Below are 20,298 nucleotides of genomic sequence, written 5' to 3'. Positions count from 1 at the left end.
CTGTCTCTTCCCTGATCTTCAGCAAAGCTTCCCTTATATTAGAGGCCTGGTACCACACAGCCTCTATGCTGTTAATACGGCTCTCCCACCTTGTGTCACTCCACGTCTTGAGTGCAACAGAGATATGTTCCCTTAGGATTGCTGAAATAGCTGATGGCATCTGTTGAAGCTGTTCTGCATCAGATACCACCAAATTTAGGGAATGTGCCCCACGTGGAACTTAAAGTGCACAAGGGTTCTTCTCAAGACGTCTGGCTGGAACCCCTTTGTTCCTCCCTTTGATGTTGGCACCATTATCATATGCAATCATCAAAGGGAATATTCAGCTCCATTAGTTTTTCAAAATCAATGATGACAAATCAAATCCTATTGTTTCAGAAGCTACAAGAAATCTCATAAAATGTTCCTTGATTTCTGGTGCTTTGTCAATTTTAGCTGTCCTTATGATGACTGACATCTGTTCTTGGTGGCTTACATCGGGAGTACAGTCCAAAATGATTGAATAATATTTGGACTGTTTAATCTCAGTCACTACTGTGTCCATTATTTTCCCGCTGATTGTAGCAATAAGTTTATTTTGGATGATATTTCCAAGATAGCTGGAATGATTGAAATGTCCACTCTCAACACGCTCAATGTGCTGCTACATGACAGGATCAAATTCAGCAAGCAAAGGGAAACTTCAACTTTTCATCGGGGGCCCCCCAGGTGGCCCTGGGAATTAAAATTTTCCAAGCTACCCAGGTGGCCCCTGGTGGCTTGGGGTCCCTAAGCAATCGCCTAGTCCACTTATAGCTAGAAACGGCCCTGCTTTCAGTTTCAGATAACAATATTGGCAAGAGCCTACAAGGGAGTAGCCTACAATCTACATCGATTCAGTGAGAATATGTTAACTAGACTGTAGTAGATATTGTCTGTAGCCTATAACCTAGGATTGTATATCCTTAAGGGTGGACAAAAATAACCTGGCTTAGGTAGTAACCTTCATCAAGGTAAGATTTAAGGACATATCCTTTCCAGCTATGTGCCTAGACAGTAGCCTAAGTTTGCACCAAAGACCTGAGGATTAGATAAGAGGCTACTGACATTTTTCCTTTTTATATAGCCTGCATACATAAGTGTTGTCTTAAAACTGTAGACGATCATGTGCATACCCTTAACCCTCTTACGCCGATTGGACGTATTAAACGTCGAGTCAAAATGTCTCCCGTATGCCGATTGGACGTATGATACGTCGACTCAAAAAAGTTTTATTTTAAATTCGCGGAAAAATACGTATAGGCCTACCAGCCGAAAACTTTTGAATCACGCGCCTTGGGGGATGCTGGGAGTTCACTGATTTAGGCGTTGTTTTGTTTACAATCGTTACGCAGGCGCGCAAGCGCGAATTTCTTTCTTATCGCACTAAAAAGTATTAGTGACACATCAAAAATTATTTCGTCACTTTGACATAATTTTTGCACCATTTTAAATTATCTGTTACATGGAGTATTATATATGAAAATGTGCGCAATTTCATGTAGAATACAACAAAAAATACTCATGATTGTAGCTTTTATCTGTTTTGAAATATTTTCATATAAATAACGATAAGTGCAAATATTTCATCCTTCGGTCAACTTTGACTCTTACCGAAATGGTCTAAAAACGCAATTGTAAGCTAAAACTCTTATATTCTAGTAATATTCAATCACTTGCCTTCATTTTGCAACAAATTGGACGTCTCTAGCACAATATTTCGATTTATTGTGAATTTATGAAAAAACTTTTTCCTTACGTCCGCGCGGTAACTCTCCGATAAATTTTTTTGTCGAAATGTTTGCACCATTTTAAATTTGCCATTACATAAAGTTTTATATATGGAAATGTGTGCAATTTCATGCACAATACAACTAAAAACAACCCATGGTTATAGCTTTTACCAGTTTTGAAATATTTTCATATAAATAACGATAAGTGCCAAAATTTCAACCTTCGGTCAACTTTGACTCTACCGAAATGGTCGAAAAACGCAATTGTAAGCTAAAACTCTTATATTCTAGTAATATTCAATCATTTACCTTCATTTTGCAATGAATTGGAAGTCTCTAGCACAATATTTCGATTTATGGTGAATTTATGAAAAAAAAAAAATTTCATTACGTCCGCGCAGTAACTCTAACGAAAAAAATCAGAAATATTTTTGTGCGATTGTTGTAATGTTTGCACCATTTAAAATTAGCCGTTACATAAAGTTTTATATATGAAAATGTGCGCAATTTTATGTAGAATACAACAACAAATGATTGAAGGTTATAGCTTTTCTCTTTTTTGAAATATTTGCATATAAATCACGATAAATAGAAAAAAACCACGTTTGGTCAACTTTGACTCTACCGAAATAGTCGAAAGACGCAATTGTAAGCTAAAACTCTTACAATCTAGTAATATACAGTCATTTATCTTCATTTTGAAACAAATTCAAAGTGTCTAGCACAATATTAGATGATTATGGTAATTTAAAAAAAAAACAACTTTTCCTCCTCCGCGCGACCGATTCGCGGCCGCAAATCTCCGAAATGCGTAACATAGCATTTCTCCCTAATATCTTTCTCCTTTTCTTATTTGGCGTTTTATAGAGTTTCATATATTGAAAATGTGCGAAAATTCATGAAGAATACAAAAATAAATATTTGAAGGTTGTAGCTTTTCTCATTTTTGCAATATTTGCATATAAATAAATATATATATATAAAAACTTTGACATTTGGTCAAAGTTAACTCATCTGAAATGGTCAAAAACTGCAATTCTAAGCTAAAACTCTTACATTATTGTAATATTCAATCGTTTGTCTTCATTTTGAAACAAATTGGAAGTATCTAGAACAATATTTAGATTTACGGTGAATTTTTGAAAAAAAAACATTTTTTTACATCCGCTCATTATGAATTCATGCATCATTTTGTGATACTATTTTTTCTGTGTTGCTTTGATCGTTTTACAATGTGTTATATATCAAAATGATCGCAATTTAGTGTACAATACAACGAAAAAAAAGTAACTCATTAGCTTTAACCGTTTTTTGCACAGTTTGATTTGAATACAATTATGTATGAATTTTTTTTTTTTCGCTACCATATATCGCATTATCTATATATGATAATGATATTTTTTTTTTTCATTTCTGATGGTTGCATTCTAAACTTCAGACAATGACAAAAAATGAGCCAAAAATGAACTCTTAATCTTGAAAACTAAGCACGCTGTGATTTTTTGAAAAAATTATTTTTTCCACTTCCGCTCTCACTCCAAACCCGCCTCGGCATACGGGAGACATTTTGTTTTTTAGGGCTTCGGCGTAAGAGGGTTAATAGGGAATGAAATAATGTAGATTGATTAGAAAAACCTAGGCTAGGTGATAGCCTAACTATAAAGTTTCACATTAGTAAGTTGCTGTTTTATATAGCAGACCAAAAACAGTGCATAGACCAAATGGGCTAATGAAGCCGTAGCCTATCTTGAAGGCTACAAATGACACTTGGTTAATCCCATATCTTTAAAGGTAAATTAATTAATCAGAATTAGACAATAATCTATAATAGTTGATGGCTGAACTATAAAATTTCACAGTGAGTTAGATGTTAGCCTAACTATGACTATACATGTAAGTTACGTTCTGATTTTATAAAGCCTTTACATTTGCTCTAGAATAATGTGGATTGGGCAATACCCTGTACTAGGCTAAGAGAGTGGAATTTAGGAAACATCCTGTTGTTGATGTACCAAGTGGTAGATTAGCCCATATAGCCTAGGACTGGATGTAAACTGTAACCTTCATGTAAATAAATAGCCTAAATCCATATAAAACAGTGGCTTGGGCTACCTATACAATTTAGTACATAGGATATTAGTCCGAATGGTATGACAATTCAAATTGAAATTTTACATAGCCAGTACAAAAGGACTAATATATGGCTGTTAGAACTAACTTGATCCTCAAAGGGCTTAAGAACATAGCTTTCTAATAGATCTATTACAAATATGGAAAATGTATGAGGTACCACAAAGGTGTCCATCATTAATAATTTAATTCTACTACCTTCTAATAACAACTTGATTTATTTCACTGCAGGGCTGCCATTATTCAGGGCCCTCATTTCTAGTGTTTCATATAAAATTGCTCAGTTCATTTTGTGCCGGTGGGTATGACTCATACCTTCTGCCAGGGGTACAGTCTAGTAAGAAAACAGTAAAAATTTGTTTGGTCGACAGATATGTATCAGATTTGTAGTACGCTACTGGCAGTAAGTTTTACTGATGAAACTGCTCATTTTAAGCTGTCCCAGTGATTCCTAGGGCTCAGTAGGACTAAGGAAAGGGGAAATTATATCTTTCCGACAAAACTCCGGCAGCAGATATGTAACCCTTTTTTCTCAGATCAAGATTTATGTTTGGGCAAAAACCCAGTAACATCAGTCCTCACAACCTCCCAGGTTACCCTGCATAGGAAGTAGAGGAATTTTTACATGGCGATAATCTTACTATGGAATATGAAGTGGCCATTGTCACTGAAATGACACTACTGAACCCTGATGGATCAGGTTGCCATGGGTGAAACCTTCCAGAAGGAATTCTATCCTCCTTTGCAGCTATCAATACTTAGAAGGATCTCTCCCCTCAAAAGGGATAATAGGATCCATCTGACTCCAACTGAAATTACTATATTTTTGGACGGGTATTATAACTTACCCAGGACTTCTGCCCCTTTGGTAACAGGCAGTTACAGTTCAGTTGTTGAAGTTCAGTCAAATTGTGGAAGCTGCTTCCCCAAACGAGATACACAGCTTGCGGCATTTGATCAATTCCATAAGGAAAACATGAATAACTTCAGAAAATGTTCTGTATGAGGGAAATGATGCATGATTCCGAACCGAAATGTAAGTTAGTCCAGTACACTCCAAAGTGTAAAAGTACTGCATAAGGCAACCCAAAAGTGAGAGGGGATGCAAATGCTGCCCAAGTAAAAGCTATAGAAGACTCCTAGACGTGACAACATTGAACAAGCACATTGTTTGTTAAATTTCTGTAATAACTACCTTTATCCAAGGTGGTTCAATTGTTCTAAAAGGGACTTAGACAACTATAGATCTGAAAGATTCACACTGGCACGTCCCTGTCGCTGCTCTCCCTTCCGCCCCTTCCTAAGGCTCCGGGTAGGAAATGAAGGAAAAGATATGTAGAGGTTCAAAGTGATGCCTTGTGGGCTAATCATTGCCATAAGATTTGACAAAATTAGTAATGGTAGCTCTTCAAGAAATCAGAAATACAACCAATAGCTCGCCTAGATGACTGGTCAATCTGGGGACCACAAGAAAAGTGTGCTTGAAAAACCTAAGAGCTTTGGTCAACTGACTACCACAGTCAAAAGGTTTCATGATAAATTGGCAAAAACCCACCTGACACCCAGCAGACGCTTTCAGTAGCTGGGACTGTGTTAGGATACTTTTCATGGCTCATTGTCTCTCCCCATCATACTCAAAACAGAATAATGCATGTCTTCAAAATGTGCCTTGCAAAGCTCAGAGTTTCCAAATGGAAATTAGAATGTATGATGGGCTTGTTGTAATTTGCACCAATAACAGATCCAATAGATTACAACAAATGAATGTGAACAAATTTTAGTTATTGTATGAAACAAACAAGATGCAAGATCGACCTTATCAGAAAATTAAAAAAGTTGGGGAGATACTTCAGCCTTGATTCCAGAAGGAATCTCTGTTGACACAGGTCACCCAGACTCCTCAGTCTGTATGTGATGATACACACAGATGCCTCGTTGACAGGTTGGGAGGATTGTCAAGTGGCAGGAAGGTGTTCAGCTACTCTGAGGAATTGTCGTATCAGTTTCTTGTAGCTGATGGCTGTCTTTTTGTCTCACTCTCAAAAAAACAAAAAAAAACTGAAAACTCCAGAAGAGAGACATTTGGTTGGTTCTAGACAACATGACTGTAGTGTCCTACATCAAGCGGTCGGGATGATATTCACTTCCTCTCAATATAATAATGCTAGCTAGCCATCCTTTGATGGAACAAGCAAACAAGTGGTACCTGTCTACAATTTACCTTACGGGGTCTTTCAGTGTAATAGTAGACAAATGGAAGTGGACCTGTTTGCCACATATGAGAATCATAAACTACCAGACAAACAACAGCAAGAGATGCCATCCTTCAAGTCGTGAAGAAATGGAGGAGGATATTCCCTCTTCAACCATTGTTCCAAATTTTGAAGGTGTGGAGCAAACTCCTGACCTACCATGGAACAACTTACTTAATAGTCCCAAATTGGCCAAACCGGCATTGATTCCTATTACTTTAACAACGAACAAAGAAATAGATTCCAAACTGTCCACTGTTGTATCCCAGTCAGTAGGAGGGAAGTCATTTAAGGATCCTACTTTCAAAACCAAGACCTTCACAGGTTGATTTTCTTATATATTAGCTATACCATGAAAATTATTCACCCGATATTGCTAGGTACCAAGCGCAAAAATTACAGACATCATTTATCTGGGAATTCCAGTCAAATATTTAAGGGAAACAATTTAAAAATGTCTTATCCCTTTTGAAGACCAATGCCTTGCAGTTACAACAATCATGGAATACAAGGCAGCATTAATGGAACCATTGTTTAATGATTTCATGATTTGACTCTAGTATATAAGTTGTCACTTCCCTTCTGCAGTCATTTGCCCTACAAAGATCTGCTCTAGAAAGGTTCCAATTACTTGGTCCCTGGACAAGGTCCTTAGAATTAGATCAGCCCCTCAGCTCAGTGGACCTGATGCAACCCCAACTAACAAGCTACAATATGCGATCTTGTTGATTGCATTAGCATCAGGAGCTTGTATGTATTAACAAACTGGGCTCTCTGAGACGGGGACAATACATCATGCAGACAGGTGACAATCAATTATTATTGTCCTCTGGCCTGTTGTTCCTGGCCAAGAGTAGGATTCCTTTAAGAAGGAAATCTCCCATTCTAAGAAAACTAGAATTAGCAAACAAAACATAATGCCCAGTTCAAGCACTTGAGGTATACCTAGAGATCACGGCAGACATCCCAAAAAGTCTGTCTTTTCCTTCACTCTAGCAAGACTTGCCACGAGCGCAAACAAAATCAACTACACTGTGTATCAGTAGGTGGCATGGATAGTCTTGACCCATAAGCACTACAGCGGCAAACCACTGGTCTTCCTAACAGGCGGGTATGCTAACTATCGCTGGGGAAGGTTTGACAATACTGCAACCATATCCGGCATGCTTAGGTAAGTCACCACAGAACTTCACCATAAAAAACAAGAGTTCGCTCTTAGTTTCTTATTCTTTGCTACTAATCCTTGTGAGAACCCATATTGGAGAAGCCATTCATGTCTCATGCATGGCAAAGGAGATATTTTGAATCAAGGTGTCTCAAAGGTGTGTTAAAACTTATACTAGAAAGAAGTGTGTTAAAACTTATACCAGAAAGAAGTAAAAAGTTATTTTTTTTCTTATTAAACAATTATGAAAATTAGGAACTGTTTTATTTGATTATTATTATATGTTCTTGGTTTTAACATTCTATAAAGAATGTGATACAGCATTAGTAAGTCTTTATGCTTTGTATTAGCTCACTGGACACACTGGGCTGACTTTATTACTGTATATTTTAGGCTAACCAGACAGAATTCTTGGAATAGGACTTGCTTTGTCAATGACTAAAGTAATGTATTATTCTGATTTGATTAAAACATTTTATGTTTTTGTTTATTTCAATGTATAAAATTTAAAAGCATTTATAAATTATAAAAGTATTTTATATATGAACAAAGTGTTTCACATGAACTCATTAAAACTTCAATAATATCCAAATAAAGTTGTACAATGCCAAAAGTTATTTGTCAATGCTCACTAGTGTATACGATTTACAGACTAAATGCACGGTTACCTGAAGGCACCAGTGCTAGTCCTAATGCACAGAGTATCTTGTCCCAATGCCCTACTTCCCAATTAAAGTGTGTTTTTCCTTGTGGGCCCAGTGCACCAACTTTATTCACATAACACCTGCTCTTTGGGGAACTAGAATGAAGGTAACTATATTCTCTATGTGGGATTATTTTCTTTGATATAGTGAATCATTTACACAAAGTCTGAATAAAAGAATATGAAAAAAAACAAACAAATACATGCTATGAGGGAGAATTTAAAAATTTGACTACCTTACTAATAGCTACCTCTTAATTCAAACTTCAAGCCTAAATGTTTCTGGAGGTGGTGGTTAACCTCTAAAAGAAATGACTGTGCTAACTACTTGTTATCTTACTAGTGCTTGTTTACCAGTAGCCTACAGTACTGTAATTAAGGATGAACTTTTGAAATTGAGCTGGTATGAAAGTGTGTTCTCAGTTATAAGTTTAAAAGTAAACCTATACAACAGAACTTTCTGCATACAATACCATGATCACAAGACTTAAGAATGAATTCAACCCTCACCCTTGTGTGGTATGTGAAGGAGAAGTGCAACCCTGTCACGAAGCTATTAAGCAATCAACCCATAGAATTTTGTCCTGCTCTCATTTGCTCTTGTGTCTTCCCATGCAAAAGTAAACATAAAGTGGCTTACAGGATTACCTGCCTATTCCAACACCTCAATGTTCGTAAAGGCGAGAATTTTGGTCCTAATATAAAAGTCACAAGATATAACTTAATCCGGGACCAACCCTCCCTCTTAGGGGAATTTACTGACACCCCAAGCAAGGGTTTAGGTGCAGGCTTGCCTTCTACCACATGTGCCAGTCAACCTCCCACGGCATGTGACTGCCCACCTGCGCTGGCTAACCTCCCATCCACCCAAATGATCAGCTCTTTCATCTCCCATCTTGTTGAGTAGCCCTGACACTGTTGGCTCTTAGAGCAAAGAAGTTCTACTGCAACTAGCCAAAGAGCTCTTAACACTTTGTGGGAATTTCTTTCCAGAGAACATTTTGATTACCCCTCCAAAAGCTTCCTCCTCCGTAAGTCCCTTCAGTCCAGTGTCACTCATAGGAGTTCCAACACCTCCAACAAAACTCATACGCATGTGCATGCCACCAAGTCTTGGAGCAAAATAAAGAAAAAAATTTTGTTGTGCAAAATGGAACGTTTGTCGCAGCCTGTGAGAAATTTGACTCACTCTACTATGGCGTCTAGCATCACCGATGAGTGCAGATTGTGAATTGGTGTGTGACATCTCTTCTCAGGTTTCGGGCGAGACGAAACACGAATGTTGGGCTCCGGTCAATCGGCCAAACGAGAGGTTCTTTTCTTTTTTCTGCTTGTTTGTCTGCCAGCCACCAGACCCCTCATAATCACTCTCATCCACATCCACGATGGGGGTTATGGGGGAGAGAGATAGGGTCGGGAGATTCACTATGACTGGTGATCATCACTGGAGATCCATCTTCCACCAGAGGTACTAGGGAAGGGGAGGAGGTTGGGAGTCCAACAGTCCCCTCAGAACGGTCTATAAGTGATGGGGGCACTTCAACCGAAGGAGAGAGGCCAGTTGATACCTGGGTATGGCAATCTCAACTTCGTGTCGCACCCTCACTTCTCCCTCATTCAAAGTAGTCTGGTGGCTTTCTGTACATTTGTCTAGTGATTCCTGCATTCCTTTGATCGCATCCCAGATCCAGGCGAGATTATTATTTGTTTCCACAGTTTGAAGTCTGTCTTGGGATTCCTGTAGTCCTTTGATCACGTCCCAGATTCTTGAAAATTTATCATTTGTTTCTTCTATATTTTCCGAGTTTTTTCCAATTATTTCTGATAGGGATTTTGCTGTTTGTAAGGCATTTTCTGCTATGTGGTACACTGCAGGTAGGCTTAGGTCAGCATACCCCTTTGGAGGCAGATTGTAAAGGTCATTATGTAGATTTCCACCGAGCAGGTCGTCCTTAGCCACTTAGTGATGTATGATATTTTCTTGTGAGAGGACATGTTTTTCGCCGATCGCTCCTTCAGATTGTTTTGTAGCAAACGCTGGATAGTTTCATTTAAAAAAAAAAGGCCATAATTTTCATACTGTGAAAATTAGCGCTGAAGCAGCAAGCCTGATGCTGAAGGATCTGCCAAAATCAAGGATGTTTTGCATAAAATCATTGTTGATGAAGGTAATGTGGCAGATTATAAACTTAGGCCATTCATGATTTATCACTTCGAAAATCCTAGGGTACTAAAGAGAATTGATCAGCATACGCTTTATGTGTATTACCGTTATAATAAGAAAGCATAGAAGACTGCAATGCTCTTCTAAGACCGCTTTGTGCATTACTTTATTCCGGAGATGAAAGATTATTGTAGGGATAACAACATCTCTTTCAAAATTCTGCTGATTCTAGACAATGCTCCCAGCCACCCTCAGCGCATCGGAGATATTAACGAGAATGTAAAAATTGTTTCTGCCACCAAACACAACTTATCTCGTACAACCCTTGGATCAGGGCGTTGTGGCTACGTTCAAGACCTATTATCTTCAGAAAACATTTGCCTAGGCTTTTTAGGCTGTGGATAATGAGAAGAAAAATCTAAGAACTTTCTGGAAGGAGTGAAATTTTCCTCGATTTTTTCCGAGTTTTTTCTATTATGTCTGAGAGGGATTTTGCTGTTTGGTAGGCATTTTCTGCTGTGTGGTACACCGCAGGTAGGCTTAGGTCAGCATGCCCCTTTGGAGGCAGATTGTAAGGGTCATTATGTAGATTTCCACTGAGCAGGTCGTCCTTAGCCACTTAGTGATGTATGATATTTTCTTGTGAGAGGACATGTTTTTCGCCGATCGCTCCTTCAGAATGTTTTGTAGCAAACGCTGGATAGTTTCATTTAAAAAAAAACCACCATAATTTTCATACTGTGAAAATTAGCGCTGAAGCAGCAAGCCTGATGCTGAAGGATCTGCCAAAATCAAGGATGTTTTGCATAAAATCATTGTTGATGAAGGTAATGTGGCAGATGATAAACTTAGGCCATTCATGATTTATCAATTCAAAAATCCTAGGGTACTAAAGAGAATTGATCAGCATACGTTTTATGTTTATTACCGTTATAATAAGAAAGCATAGAAGACTGCAATGCTCTTCTAAGACCGCTTTGTGCATTACTTTATTCCGGAGATGAAAGATTATTGTAGGGATAACAACATCTCTTTCAAAATTCTGCTGATTCTAGACAATGCTCCCAGCCACCCTCAGCGCATCGGAGATATTAACAAGAATGTAAAAATTGTTTCTGCCACCAAACACAACTTATCTCATACAACCCTTGGATCAGGGCGTTGTGGCTACGTTCAAGACCTGTCATCCTCAGAACACATTTGCCTAGGCTTTTTAGGCTGTGGATAATGAGAAGAAAAGTCTAAGAACTTTCTGGAAGGAGTGAAATTTTCTGAACTCCATTATGAACATTGGAAAGGCATGGAAGGAGGTATAGAAATAATGTATGAGTGGGATTTGGAAAAATCTGCTACAAGTGTATGTGAATTCATTTGAAGGTTTCGATAAAGGTGAAGAAGTTGCAGAAATTAATAGAAAAGATCTTAACACTTAGGAAAAGTTTAGATTTAGAAATTGATGAGGGAGATATCTAAGAACTTATACCTAGATGTGCAAGATGGAGAGCTAACGGCAGAGGCTTTAATTGCACTTACAGAAGAGAGGAAAAGAGCAGAGGAAGAAGATATTCAAGAGTCAGAGCAAAAGAATTGGCAGAGGCATTTGCCTCATTTGAACATGGACTGAAACCTTTAAGTAAAATGGATGGGAACATGGAACAGTTTGCTAAAGTTGTGAGAGCACATCAAGACACTTTGCATGTTACTGAGTCATTTATGAAGAATGAAAAAACACCATGCAACTGATGTTGGAGTGCTTCTTTAACCCTTAAGAGCCTGGATGAAAAATCAGTATGCAACACCTTAGAATGGGCAAACTTTGAGGTCAGCCAATTTAAGAAAAAAAACATCAATGGGAAGAGGAAGAGTTGCAAATGAACATAGTGTAAGAAAAATAACCTAAAAAACTATCCCTACCGACCACGAGAAGTTTAAATACAAATTTACAGCCTCTTGTGGGTCCTCTTTTTACAAGACAACCTTATAATTACAGCTCCCACTGTATCATAACAGATAAGAACTAAAATCAGTAACAGATTCTGAGTATATTTGTTAACCCTTTAACGCTGAAGGGGTATCATAAAAATCGTCTCCCGTATGCCGAGGGGGTCTCGGAGTGAGTGCCAAAGCAGAAAAAATATTTTTGTCAAAAAATCACAGCGCGCATAGTTCACAAGAGTAAGAGTTCATTTTTGGCTCCTTTTTTTTCATTGCCAGAAGTTTAGTATACAGCCATCAGAAATGAAAAAAAATATCATTATCATATATAAATAATGCGATATATGATTGCGCGAAAACAAAATTTCATATATAATTGTATTCAAATCGTGCTGTGAGCAAAACGGTTAAAGATAAAGTTAGTTTTTTTTCGTATTATTGTACACTAAATTGTGATCATTTTGGTATATAACGCATTGTAAAGCAATCAAAGCAACACAGAAAATATTATCACAAAATGATGCATGAATTCGTAACGTGCGGATGTAAATAAATGTTTTTTTTTAAATTCACCATAAATCTAAATATTGTTCTAGAGATTTCCAATTTGTTTCAAAATGAAGATAAATGATTGAATATTAATATAATGTAAGAGTTTTAGCTTACAATTGCAGTTTTCTACCATTTCTGACGAGTTAAAGTTGACAGAATGTCAAATTTTTTATATATTTATTTATATTTAAATATTTAAAAAATGAGAAAAGCTACAACCTTAAATTATTTTTTGTTGTATTCTACATAAAATTGCACACATTTTCATATATAAAACTCTATAAAACGCCTAATATAAAACGGAGCAAATATTACGAGAATGCGACGTAAGCATTTCAGAGATTTGCGGCCGCAAATCGGCGTGTGGAGGGAAAGAAAGTTTTTTTTTTTAATTCACCATAAATCTAAATATTGTGTTAGAGACTTCAAATTTGTTTCCAAATGAAGATAAATGACTGAATATTATAGACTGTAAGAGTTTTAGCTTACAATTGCGTTTTTTGACCATTTCGGTAGAGTCAAAGTTGACCGAACGTGTTTTTTTTTCTATTTATCGTGATTTATATGCAAATATTTCGAAAATGAGAAAAGCTACAACCTTCAATTATTTTTAGTTGCATTCTACATGAAATTGTGCACATTTTCATATATAAAACTTTATTTAACGACTAATTTAAATTGGTGCAAACATTACGACAATCGGACGAAAAAATTTCTGATTTTTTTCGGAAGAGTTACCACATGGACGTAAGGAAAATGTTTTTTTTTTTCATAAATTCACCATAAATCAAAATATTGTGTTGGAGACTTCCAATTTGTTGCAAAATGAAGGTAAATGATTGAATATTACTAGAATATAAGAGTTTTAGCTTACAATTGCGTTTTTCGACCATTTCGGTAGAGTCAAAGTTGACCAAAGGTTGAAATTTTGGCACTTATTGTTATTTATATGAAAATATTTCAAAACTGATAAAAGCTACAACCATGGGTTGTTTTTAGTTGTATTGCGCATGAAATTGCACACATTTCCATATTTAAAACTTTATGTAACGGCTAATTTAAAATGGTGCAAGTATTACGACAATCGCACGAAAAATTTATGATTTTTCCGGAAGAGTTACCTCGCAGACTTAAGAAAAAAGTTTTTTTTCATAAATTCACCATATATCGAAATATTGTGCTAGAGACTTCCAATTTGTTGCAAAATGAGGGTAAATGATTGAATATTACTAGAATATAAGAGTTTTAGCTTACAATTGCGTTTTTCGACCATTTTGGTAGAGTCAAAGTTGACCAAAGGTTGAAATTTTGGCACTTATCGTTATTTATGTGAAAATATTTCAAAACTGATAAAAGCTACAATCAAGTATTTTTTTTATGTATTCTACATGAAATTGCGCACATTTTCATATATAATACTCCATGTAACGGCTAATTTAAAATGGTGCAAAAATTATGTCAAAGTGACGTAATAATGTCTGAAATGTGTCACTGATACTTTTTAGTGTAATAAGAAAGAAATTCGCGCTTGCGCGCCTGCATAACGATTGTAAGCAAAACAACGCCTTGATCCGTGAGCTCCCAGCATCCCCCAAGGCGCTTGATTCAAAAGTTTTCACTTGGTAGGCCTATATGTATTTTTCCGCAAATTTTTTAAAAAACTTTTTTTATCGATGTACCAGACGTCCAATTGGCACCCGACAGACAATTTGTGTCGACATTTAATACGTCCGGTGGGCGTTATAGGGTTAAAAGAATTCAGTAAATTTACTGAAATTGGCCATGCAGTAACTTTTTTTTAATTAGACATTTTTTTCCAAAAATTTCTTTTCAAAATTGCAACTATAACTGATGTTGTGGCAGAATCACAAGTTAAAAAAAAACAAGCGGGCAAATCCCCCCCACCTAAACTTAATCAATCCAGCTACCAAACTCACCCTCAGTCACACTTTCCTCTTCACAATACTGAATACAAACAGATACTCAGGGCTATGCTGTGCTGTCCACTGGTTGAGGTCTCTGAGACACCACCAACAACCAAGAACCACAACCCAACAACTAAGGACCACAAACAAACAACCACCAATGATCACAACCCAACAAGCACAACAACACAACAACAACCAAGGAACACAACCACAACTCAACAACACAGCAAACAACCAAGGAACACAACCACAACCTATCAACAAACAAGGAATACAACCACAACAAAAGACCACTGCACAAACAATCACTAGCACCAAAAAAATACCTCGACACACACACCCACTAACAACACCAAGAAACTACAACAGCTCCCCAACAACAACAACAACCCTCAACCATAACAACTCACATATAATCCAAAAGGAACTCACAAGCACAACAAATCAAACAACAAGGCACAACAACTCCAAAGCAAACAACATCAACTTAACAACAACTAAACAACAAACAAAAAACGCACAACTTATCTAACTATCAATGCCTTCAACAGACTACTGCCGACACTACTGACCATCGCAAGCTCTGCCTAAAGACTAAAGACTGACCAAAAAACTCACTCAAAACTCTCTCTCTAAGACATTGTCAAATGGAACTCCCATAACTCCTCCATAACGTACCATCATAAAAGATAAGAACTAAAAACAACAGCTACCCCTTAGTATATTTATCAGCAAATTTATAAAAAGATGTCAAGTGAGACACAGAAGCAGTACATCCTTTCTTGAAGTGCAGGTCACAACTCAGCTTCTGAGCTGCCCAGTGTCCCATTTTAGCCAATCTAAAAGTTGCCATTAGTGAATTTATGGGCTATAGAAGTAATGGCACCTCTTACCAAATCGATGGCGTGTAATACTGTATTGATATTCACCAGGCGGTATTGCATCCACCACTCAAAACCTGTTATTGTTACTCATACAAGGGTATCTGTCCATTAAGGGTTAAGAAAAAGGCTCCAGTGCTATTGTCTTCTGCCCCCCTCCCCGACATTTGATCCTTGATCCTCTGCATCTTATAACAGCTGTTTCCTTGAAATACTATCTGACGAGGAGCGAGTTGATGATTCAGCAGCTTTATCATCCTCCTCCTCCTCTTCTGATTTTTAGTTTTACATAGGCAGGAACAGCCTGACACTGATCACTTATGCCTACAATGGACCGAATCTTGGTGAATACCCCTTACATTACAGTCTGATTCTTGTTCTTGTTATTCAATTTCTTTTTGTACAGAATTATAATAAGTTAACCTGCACTGAACCTTCAGAATTAGCTGATATTAATAATAAGTATACCATACAGTGGTACCTTGACACGAAAGTCCCAGCTTACGAAAAATTCAAGTTACGAAAGCAAATACGAAGATTTTTTTGGCTCTACATACGAAAATAGTTCAGGTTACGAAAGGTTGTTGCTGTAAAGTCCCGAGATTCGCCCGGACCACCGAGAACAATTTTAAAACTCGCGCACCGCCAACTGAGTAGACTCGCCACCATCCTCCCGCTCTCCCATTGGTTCCTGATGCTAGACAACGCCGTAAGATCCTGCTCTCCTATTGGTCAGCATCTACCCCATGTGCTCTATGTATTCCATTGGTAAAAGGATGCTGTAAAATGAAAAACGTATTCATGCAATACATTTAATAAAAAAAAACATTAGGTAAAGATAGAATAAAGAATAGAAATGAATGGTTATTATACTGTTTGGTAGTTTCAGTAGTTGAAGAGAGAGAATGAAAATTTGATTACTGTACTGTGTCCTAGGTAAAAGTGGTTGCTTGGCGATCGTTCGCTACACGTAGTGTGAACGTAAACAAAAGGTTGGAGGCCTTTTTTTTGTTTGTTTGTTTGTTTGTTTATTATAGTTAATGGTTACTTAATAATTATTTGAAATGAGTACATACAATATATTTAATAAAAAATTGGGAATTTAGATTATTCATAAAACAACTAAACGAAAAACAAATCAGACTGCTATCATTGAAGCCAACAAATATTGTCTAGAATTCTTCTTCTGTTTTAATGTATGTTTCGTTATAGCTGTCAGTAACTCGGTATCTCCATTTGGTAAAGATAGACTAAAAAATAGAAATGAATGGTTATTATACTGTTTGGTAGTTTCAGTAGTTGAAGAGAGATAATGAAAATTTATGATTACTTACTGTGTGCTAGGTAAAAGTGGTTGCTTGGTGATCGTTCTGTACTCGTAGTGCTGAATGTAAACAAAAGGTTGGAAGTTTTTTGTTTGTTTGTTTGTGTATTATAGTTAATGATTAATTAATAATTATTTGAAATGAGTACATACTGATTATTTATACATTTTACTGGCATATTCTAAGCTTTTAGCTTCTTAGGTTTAGATGTCAGAATCATAGACTAGGCTACAGTAGCTACTGCTGACATAGGCTAGGCGTATTGCTGAGGGACATATGCTAAAGTCCTAATATATGCAGTAAAAATGGGGTTGAACATTACATGCAGTTGAATATTACTCAAGTATGTACAGTATTTTGCCTTTCTGGAGTCATATTTCTTCTGTCGGAATGGTGTCACAACCCTAGAACATGTGTTGTAAGCCTGGAAATAATTTACTGGGGTGTTTTTGTAGGGCTTGGAACAAATTAGGCAATTTACATGTAAAATGTGGTTCAATATACGAAAAAATCAGGTTATGAAGGCCGCCTCCTGCTGGTTTGATTAGCAGGAAGGTTGAGAGTGCCTGGTCCTCCTCTCCTTTTCTCTTTACCTCCTGGGGTTTTACAGGGAGCAACAAATCGGCCAGGAGGAACTCTGTAGTCTTCTCCCCAGACTTCAGCTGCAAGGGCCTACACTCCTGGCTCAGACCTAGGATTGCACCAGTTGTACGACCAAGTTTTTAGGACAGATCGAAGTGGTCTGTCGAAGTTTTCCCTCCTGCCGGGAGAGTAGATCGGGAGATCCGCACCCTAGAAGGATTCAAGGGTCCTCTCCCCCAGGATGTGGACATCCCCGAAATACAGAGGACTTTTTCAGAGATCATAATCCTGATTCGTCGGCACATTGATCTTGTGGAAGGGACCATGGCCTCTTCTCGCATCTCAAATCCCTTTGGTGACCAAAATAAGAACCCAAGGTTTTGATGGGGCTGCCATGGCCCTCACTTGCCAAAGGAGTACTTAACCAGGTGAATAATCTTGTCACGGAGCAAGAGAATTCACTTAGGGCAAATCGTTCTGACAAGCTACTTCCCCCTCCTCTGCCTTCTCAGAAGCACTACTATATACCCTAGGGGAGGTCTCTGCTGACAAAGCAGGTTGACCCAGACTTAGTACGACTAGGTCCGGATCTCTTGTTGCAGCGTCTTCCTTCAGAAGGTATTCTCTTTTGCAGTAAGAGGCAGCAAGCCTGGAGGTCCCATTCACAAGAGATACATCTGTAGAGGTATCTCGATGACGGGTTAGTCCTGGCGAACTGCTGCGAGCAGTTGCTTTAATGGGACCAGGATCAACTCCTCAAGTTTAGCCACACCCATGGGATTGTGGTAAATTTCAAGTAGTGCGATTTCATCCCCAAGCGAGGATAATGTACCTGTGGATGCTGATAAATATGGTAAAAGCAAGAGTTTCTGCCTTGGAGTCTTTTATCTTCGGGTTCAGGGAGGTAGCACAGTATTTCTTGTCTCGACGAGGGCAACCAGCACAGCAACGGCAAGTCGTAGTCAGTCATCTGTCATCATGGGCGGCTTCACCTTTGTTCACTCTAGTGGAGAATGAATGAGTACTGGTCCCAATCTTAATATCCTCATTCCTTTTTCATTCCCCAGTTGGAGGAAGTGATAGAGAATTTAGACTGGTGGTTGGATGCCAGGAATCTTGTAAAAGGAGTATCCTTGCATGCTCCCCCTCCCGGATGCATCGACCTAGGGATAGGGCACACCTGGAGGATTGCCGACTTCAGGGATGTGGAACCAACTCGACAGACACCTCCTCATCAAAATCCTGGCACTCAAAGCAACCTTTCTGGCTCTCCAAGAGTTTCAGTATCGATGATGGGGCATTCCATGTTGTTGTTGTTGTTGGTTGGTGTTGAGTGAGAACACCAGGTCAGTGGCATGTCTACAAGCAGGGGTGTTTCATATCTCCCCCCTTACAAGCAGGGGTGTTTCATATCTCCCCCGCTTCACCTGTTGACATTGCATGTGCACGAGTGGGCGGTAGCTCACTTGGTGGAGCTGTCGGACAGATACATCCCAGGCAAAAGGAATGTAGTGGCAGATGAGCTCAGCCACCAGAATCAGGTGGTAGGGACAGAGTGATCCCTTCATCCAGACATCACAGAGAGGTTGTTTGACCTGCACAACAGAAAACTTCAGGTCTTTTGTTCCGTCTTGCCAGGGAAAACCTTGACGTTTACTATTTCCCTCCATTTTGTCTGCTTTGCAAAGTGATTACCAGAGCATTCGTCACTGTCCAGACCTTCTAGCTCTGCTCTCCGAAACACAGAGAGAGATTCCTTCCTGGCACAACCTTCTGTGTCAGCCACACGAAGAGTAGTATCATCAGGCAGTGCAGTCCTTGCTTCTTCACAGCTGGAGGTTATCCACCATCTCTTGCGTGCAAAAGGCTTTTTGCCCTGCACAGCAACATAGATGCCTGGATACCTCAGACAGTCCTCTGCAATAGTATACTAAGGAATATCGCTAGGCTTCTATAGTTGACGTTGTAGATGGGTATCTCTCCTGTCGGAACTACTCTTTGGTAGGTCGCGGATTTCCATGTCGTCCTTCACTGAGAGAACCTTCTCTCTGTTTCAACAGTGAAAGGCTATCAAGTTCCCCAAGGATTAGTTCATCTGCTAAAAGGGGTAGATATCTTTTCCTCTCTGAAGATTTTGCCCACCCAGTGATCTCATTCTGAGGAACCCGACTCATGCACCGTACGAGCCCTTATGAGGGTCATCAAGACAGGGATCTGACCCTTAAGACCGTGTTCCTGTTTGCCCTGGCATCGATGAAGAAAGGAGGCAAACTTCATGGACTTTGATGTGAAACACTCGAGGGGATGGGGATCAGTTATGATCAATTTCATTCCGGACTTCCTGGCAAAGCCTCAAAACCCGTAGGTCCTTGATGCCATGTTTGAGTCCTTTATGATCCCCTCCCTATAGGACTTCGTTGATAACGATGCAGACGAAATGCTACTTTGTCTTATTAGAGTGGTGCAGCTTTTTCTGAAGAGGACTGGGCATTTCCAGCCTGAGTGTCACTGACTCTTCATTAGCAGTACTGGCTTGTCCAATAAAGAAGTGTCCAAGAACATGGTTTCTTTCTGCCTTCGTGAGATGATAAGAAGTGTGTACTCTGCTGCTGGCATAGACGACACGGTACTTCCCATCCGAGAGCTGATGAGGTTAGGGGCATTGGTCCAACCCTCACATTCCCGAAGAATCTGTCAGTCCATCAGGTTCTGAAGGTTTTGGTGTTGTCTCGACAGACTGCCTTCACTTCCTTCTACCTTCGGGACATTGCACACAAGTCCTTGGAGACTTTTGCCTTAGGATAGGTGTTGGCTGCTCAACAAGTTGTGTAGGGTACCCAGCTCCTCTATCAGGACAAAGTTGCCTTGGATGTAAAGTTGTGGATGTGAGAATGAATGTGGGAGTGAGTGTCCTGTCTTCTTCTCCGTCC

At 38.6% G+C, this 20,298-nt stretch overlaps 1 protein-coding gene across 3 annotated transcripts in view; it reads left to right on the top strand.

Annotated features, from left to right (window-relative positions):
* Window positions 1-20,298, top strand: part of LOC135214505 (zinc finger protein 239-like) — a 427,341-nt gene that overhangs the window by 390,392 nt on the left and 16,651 nt on the right. The window contains exon 1 of one of the 3 annotated variants that reach the window (XM_064248874.1): window positions 2,646-8,108. The exons of the other annotated variants lie outside the window; for them this stretch is intronic. The gene's annotated coding sequence lies outside the window, so the exon portion shown is untranslated. Of the gene's footprint in view, window positions 1-2,645; window positions 8,109-20,298 lie in introns of those variants that run through there. 3 annotated transcript variants of the gene reach the window in all.

Source organism: Macrobrachium nipponense, chromosome 45 (genome assembly GCF_015104395.2).
Source record: "Macrobrachium nipponense isolate FS-2020 chromosome 45, ASM1510439v2, whole genome shotgun sequence".
NCBI classification, from domain to species: Eukaryota; Metazoa; Arthropoda; class Malacostraca; order Decapoda; family Palaemonidae; genus Macrobrachium; species Macrobrachium nipponense.
The sequence above is the reverse complement of the archived record's forward strand: the minus strand, read 5'-3'. Positions and strand labels throughout refer to the sequence as shown.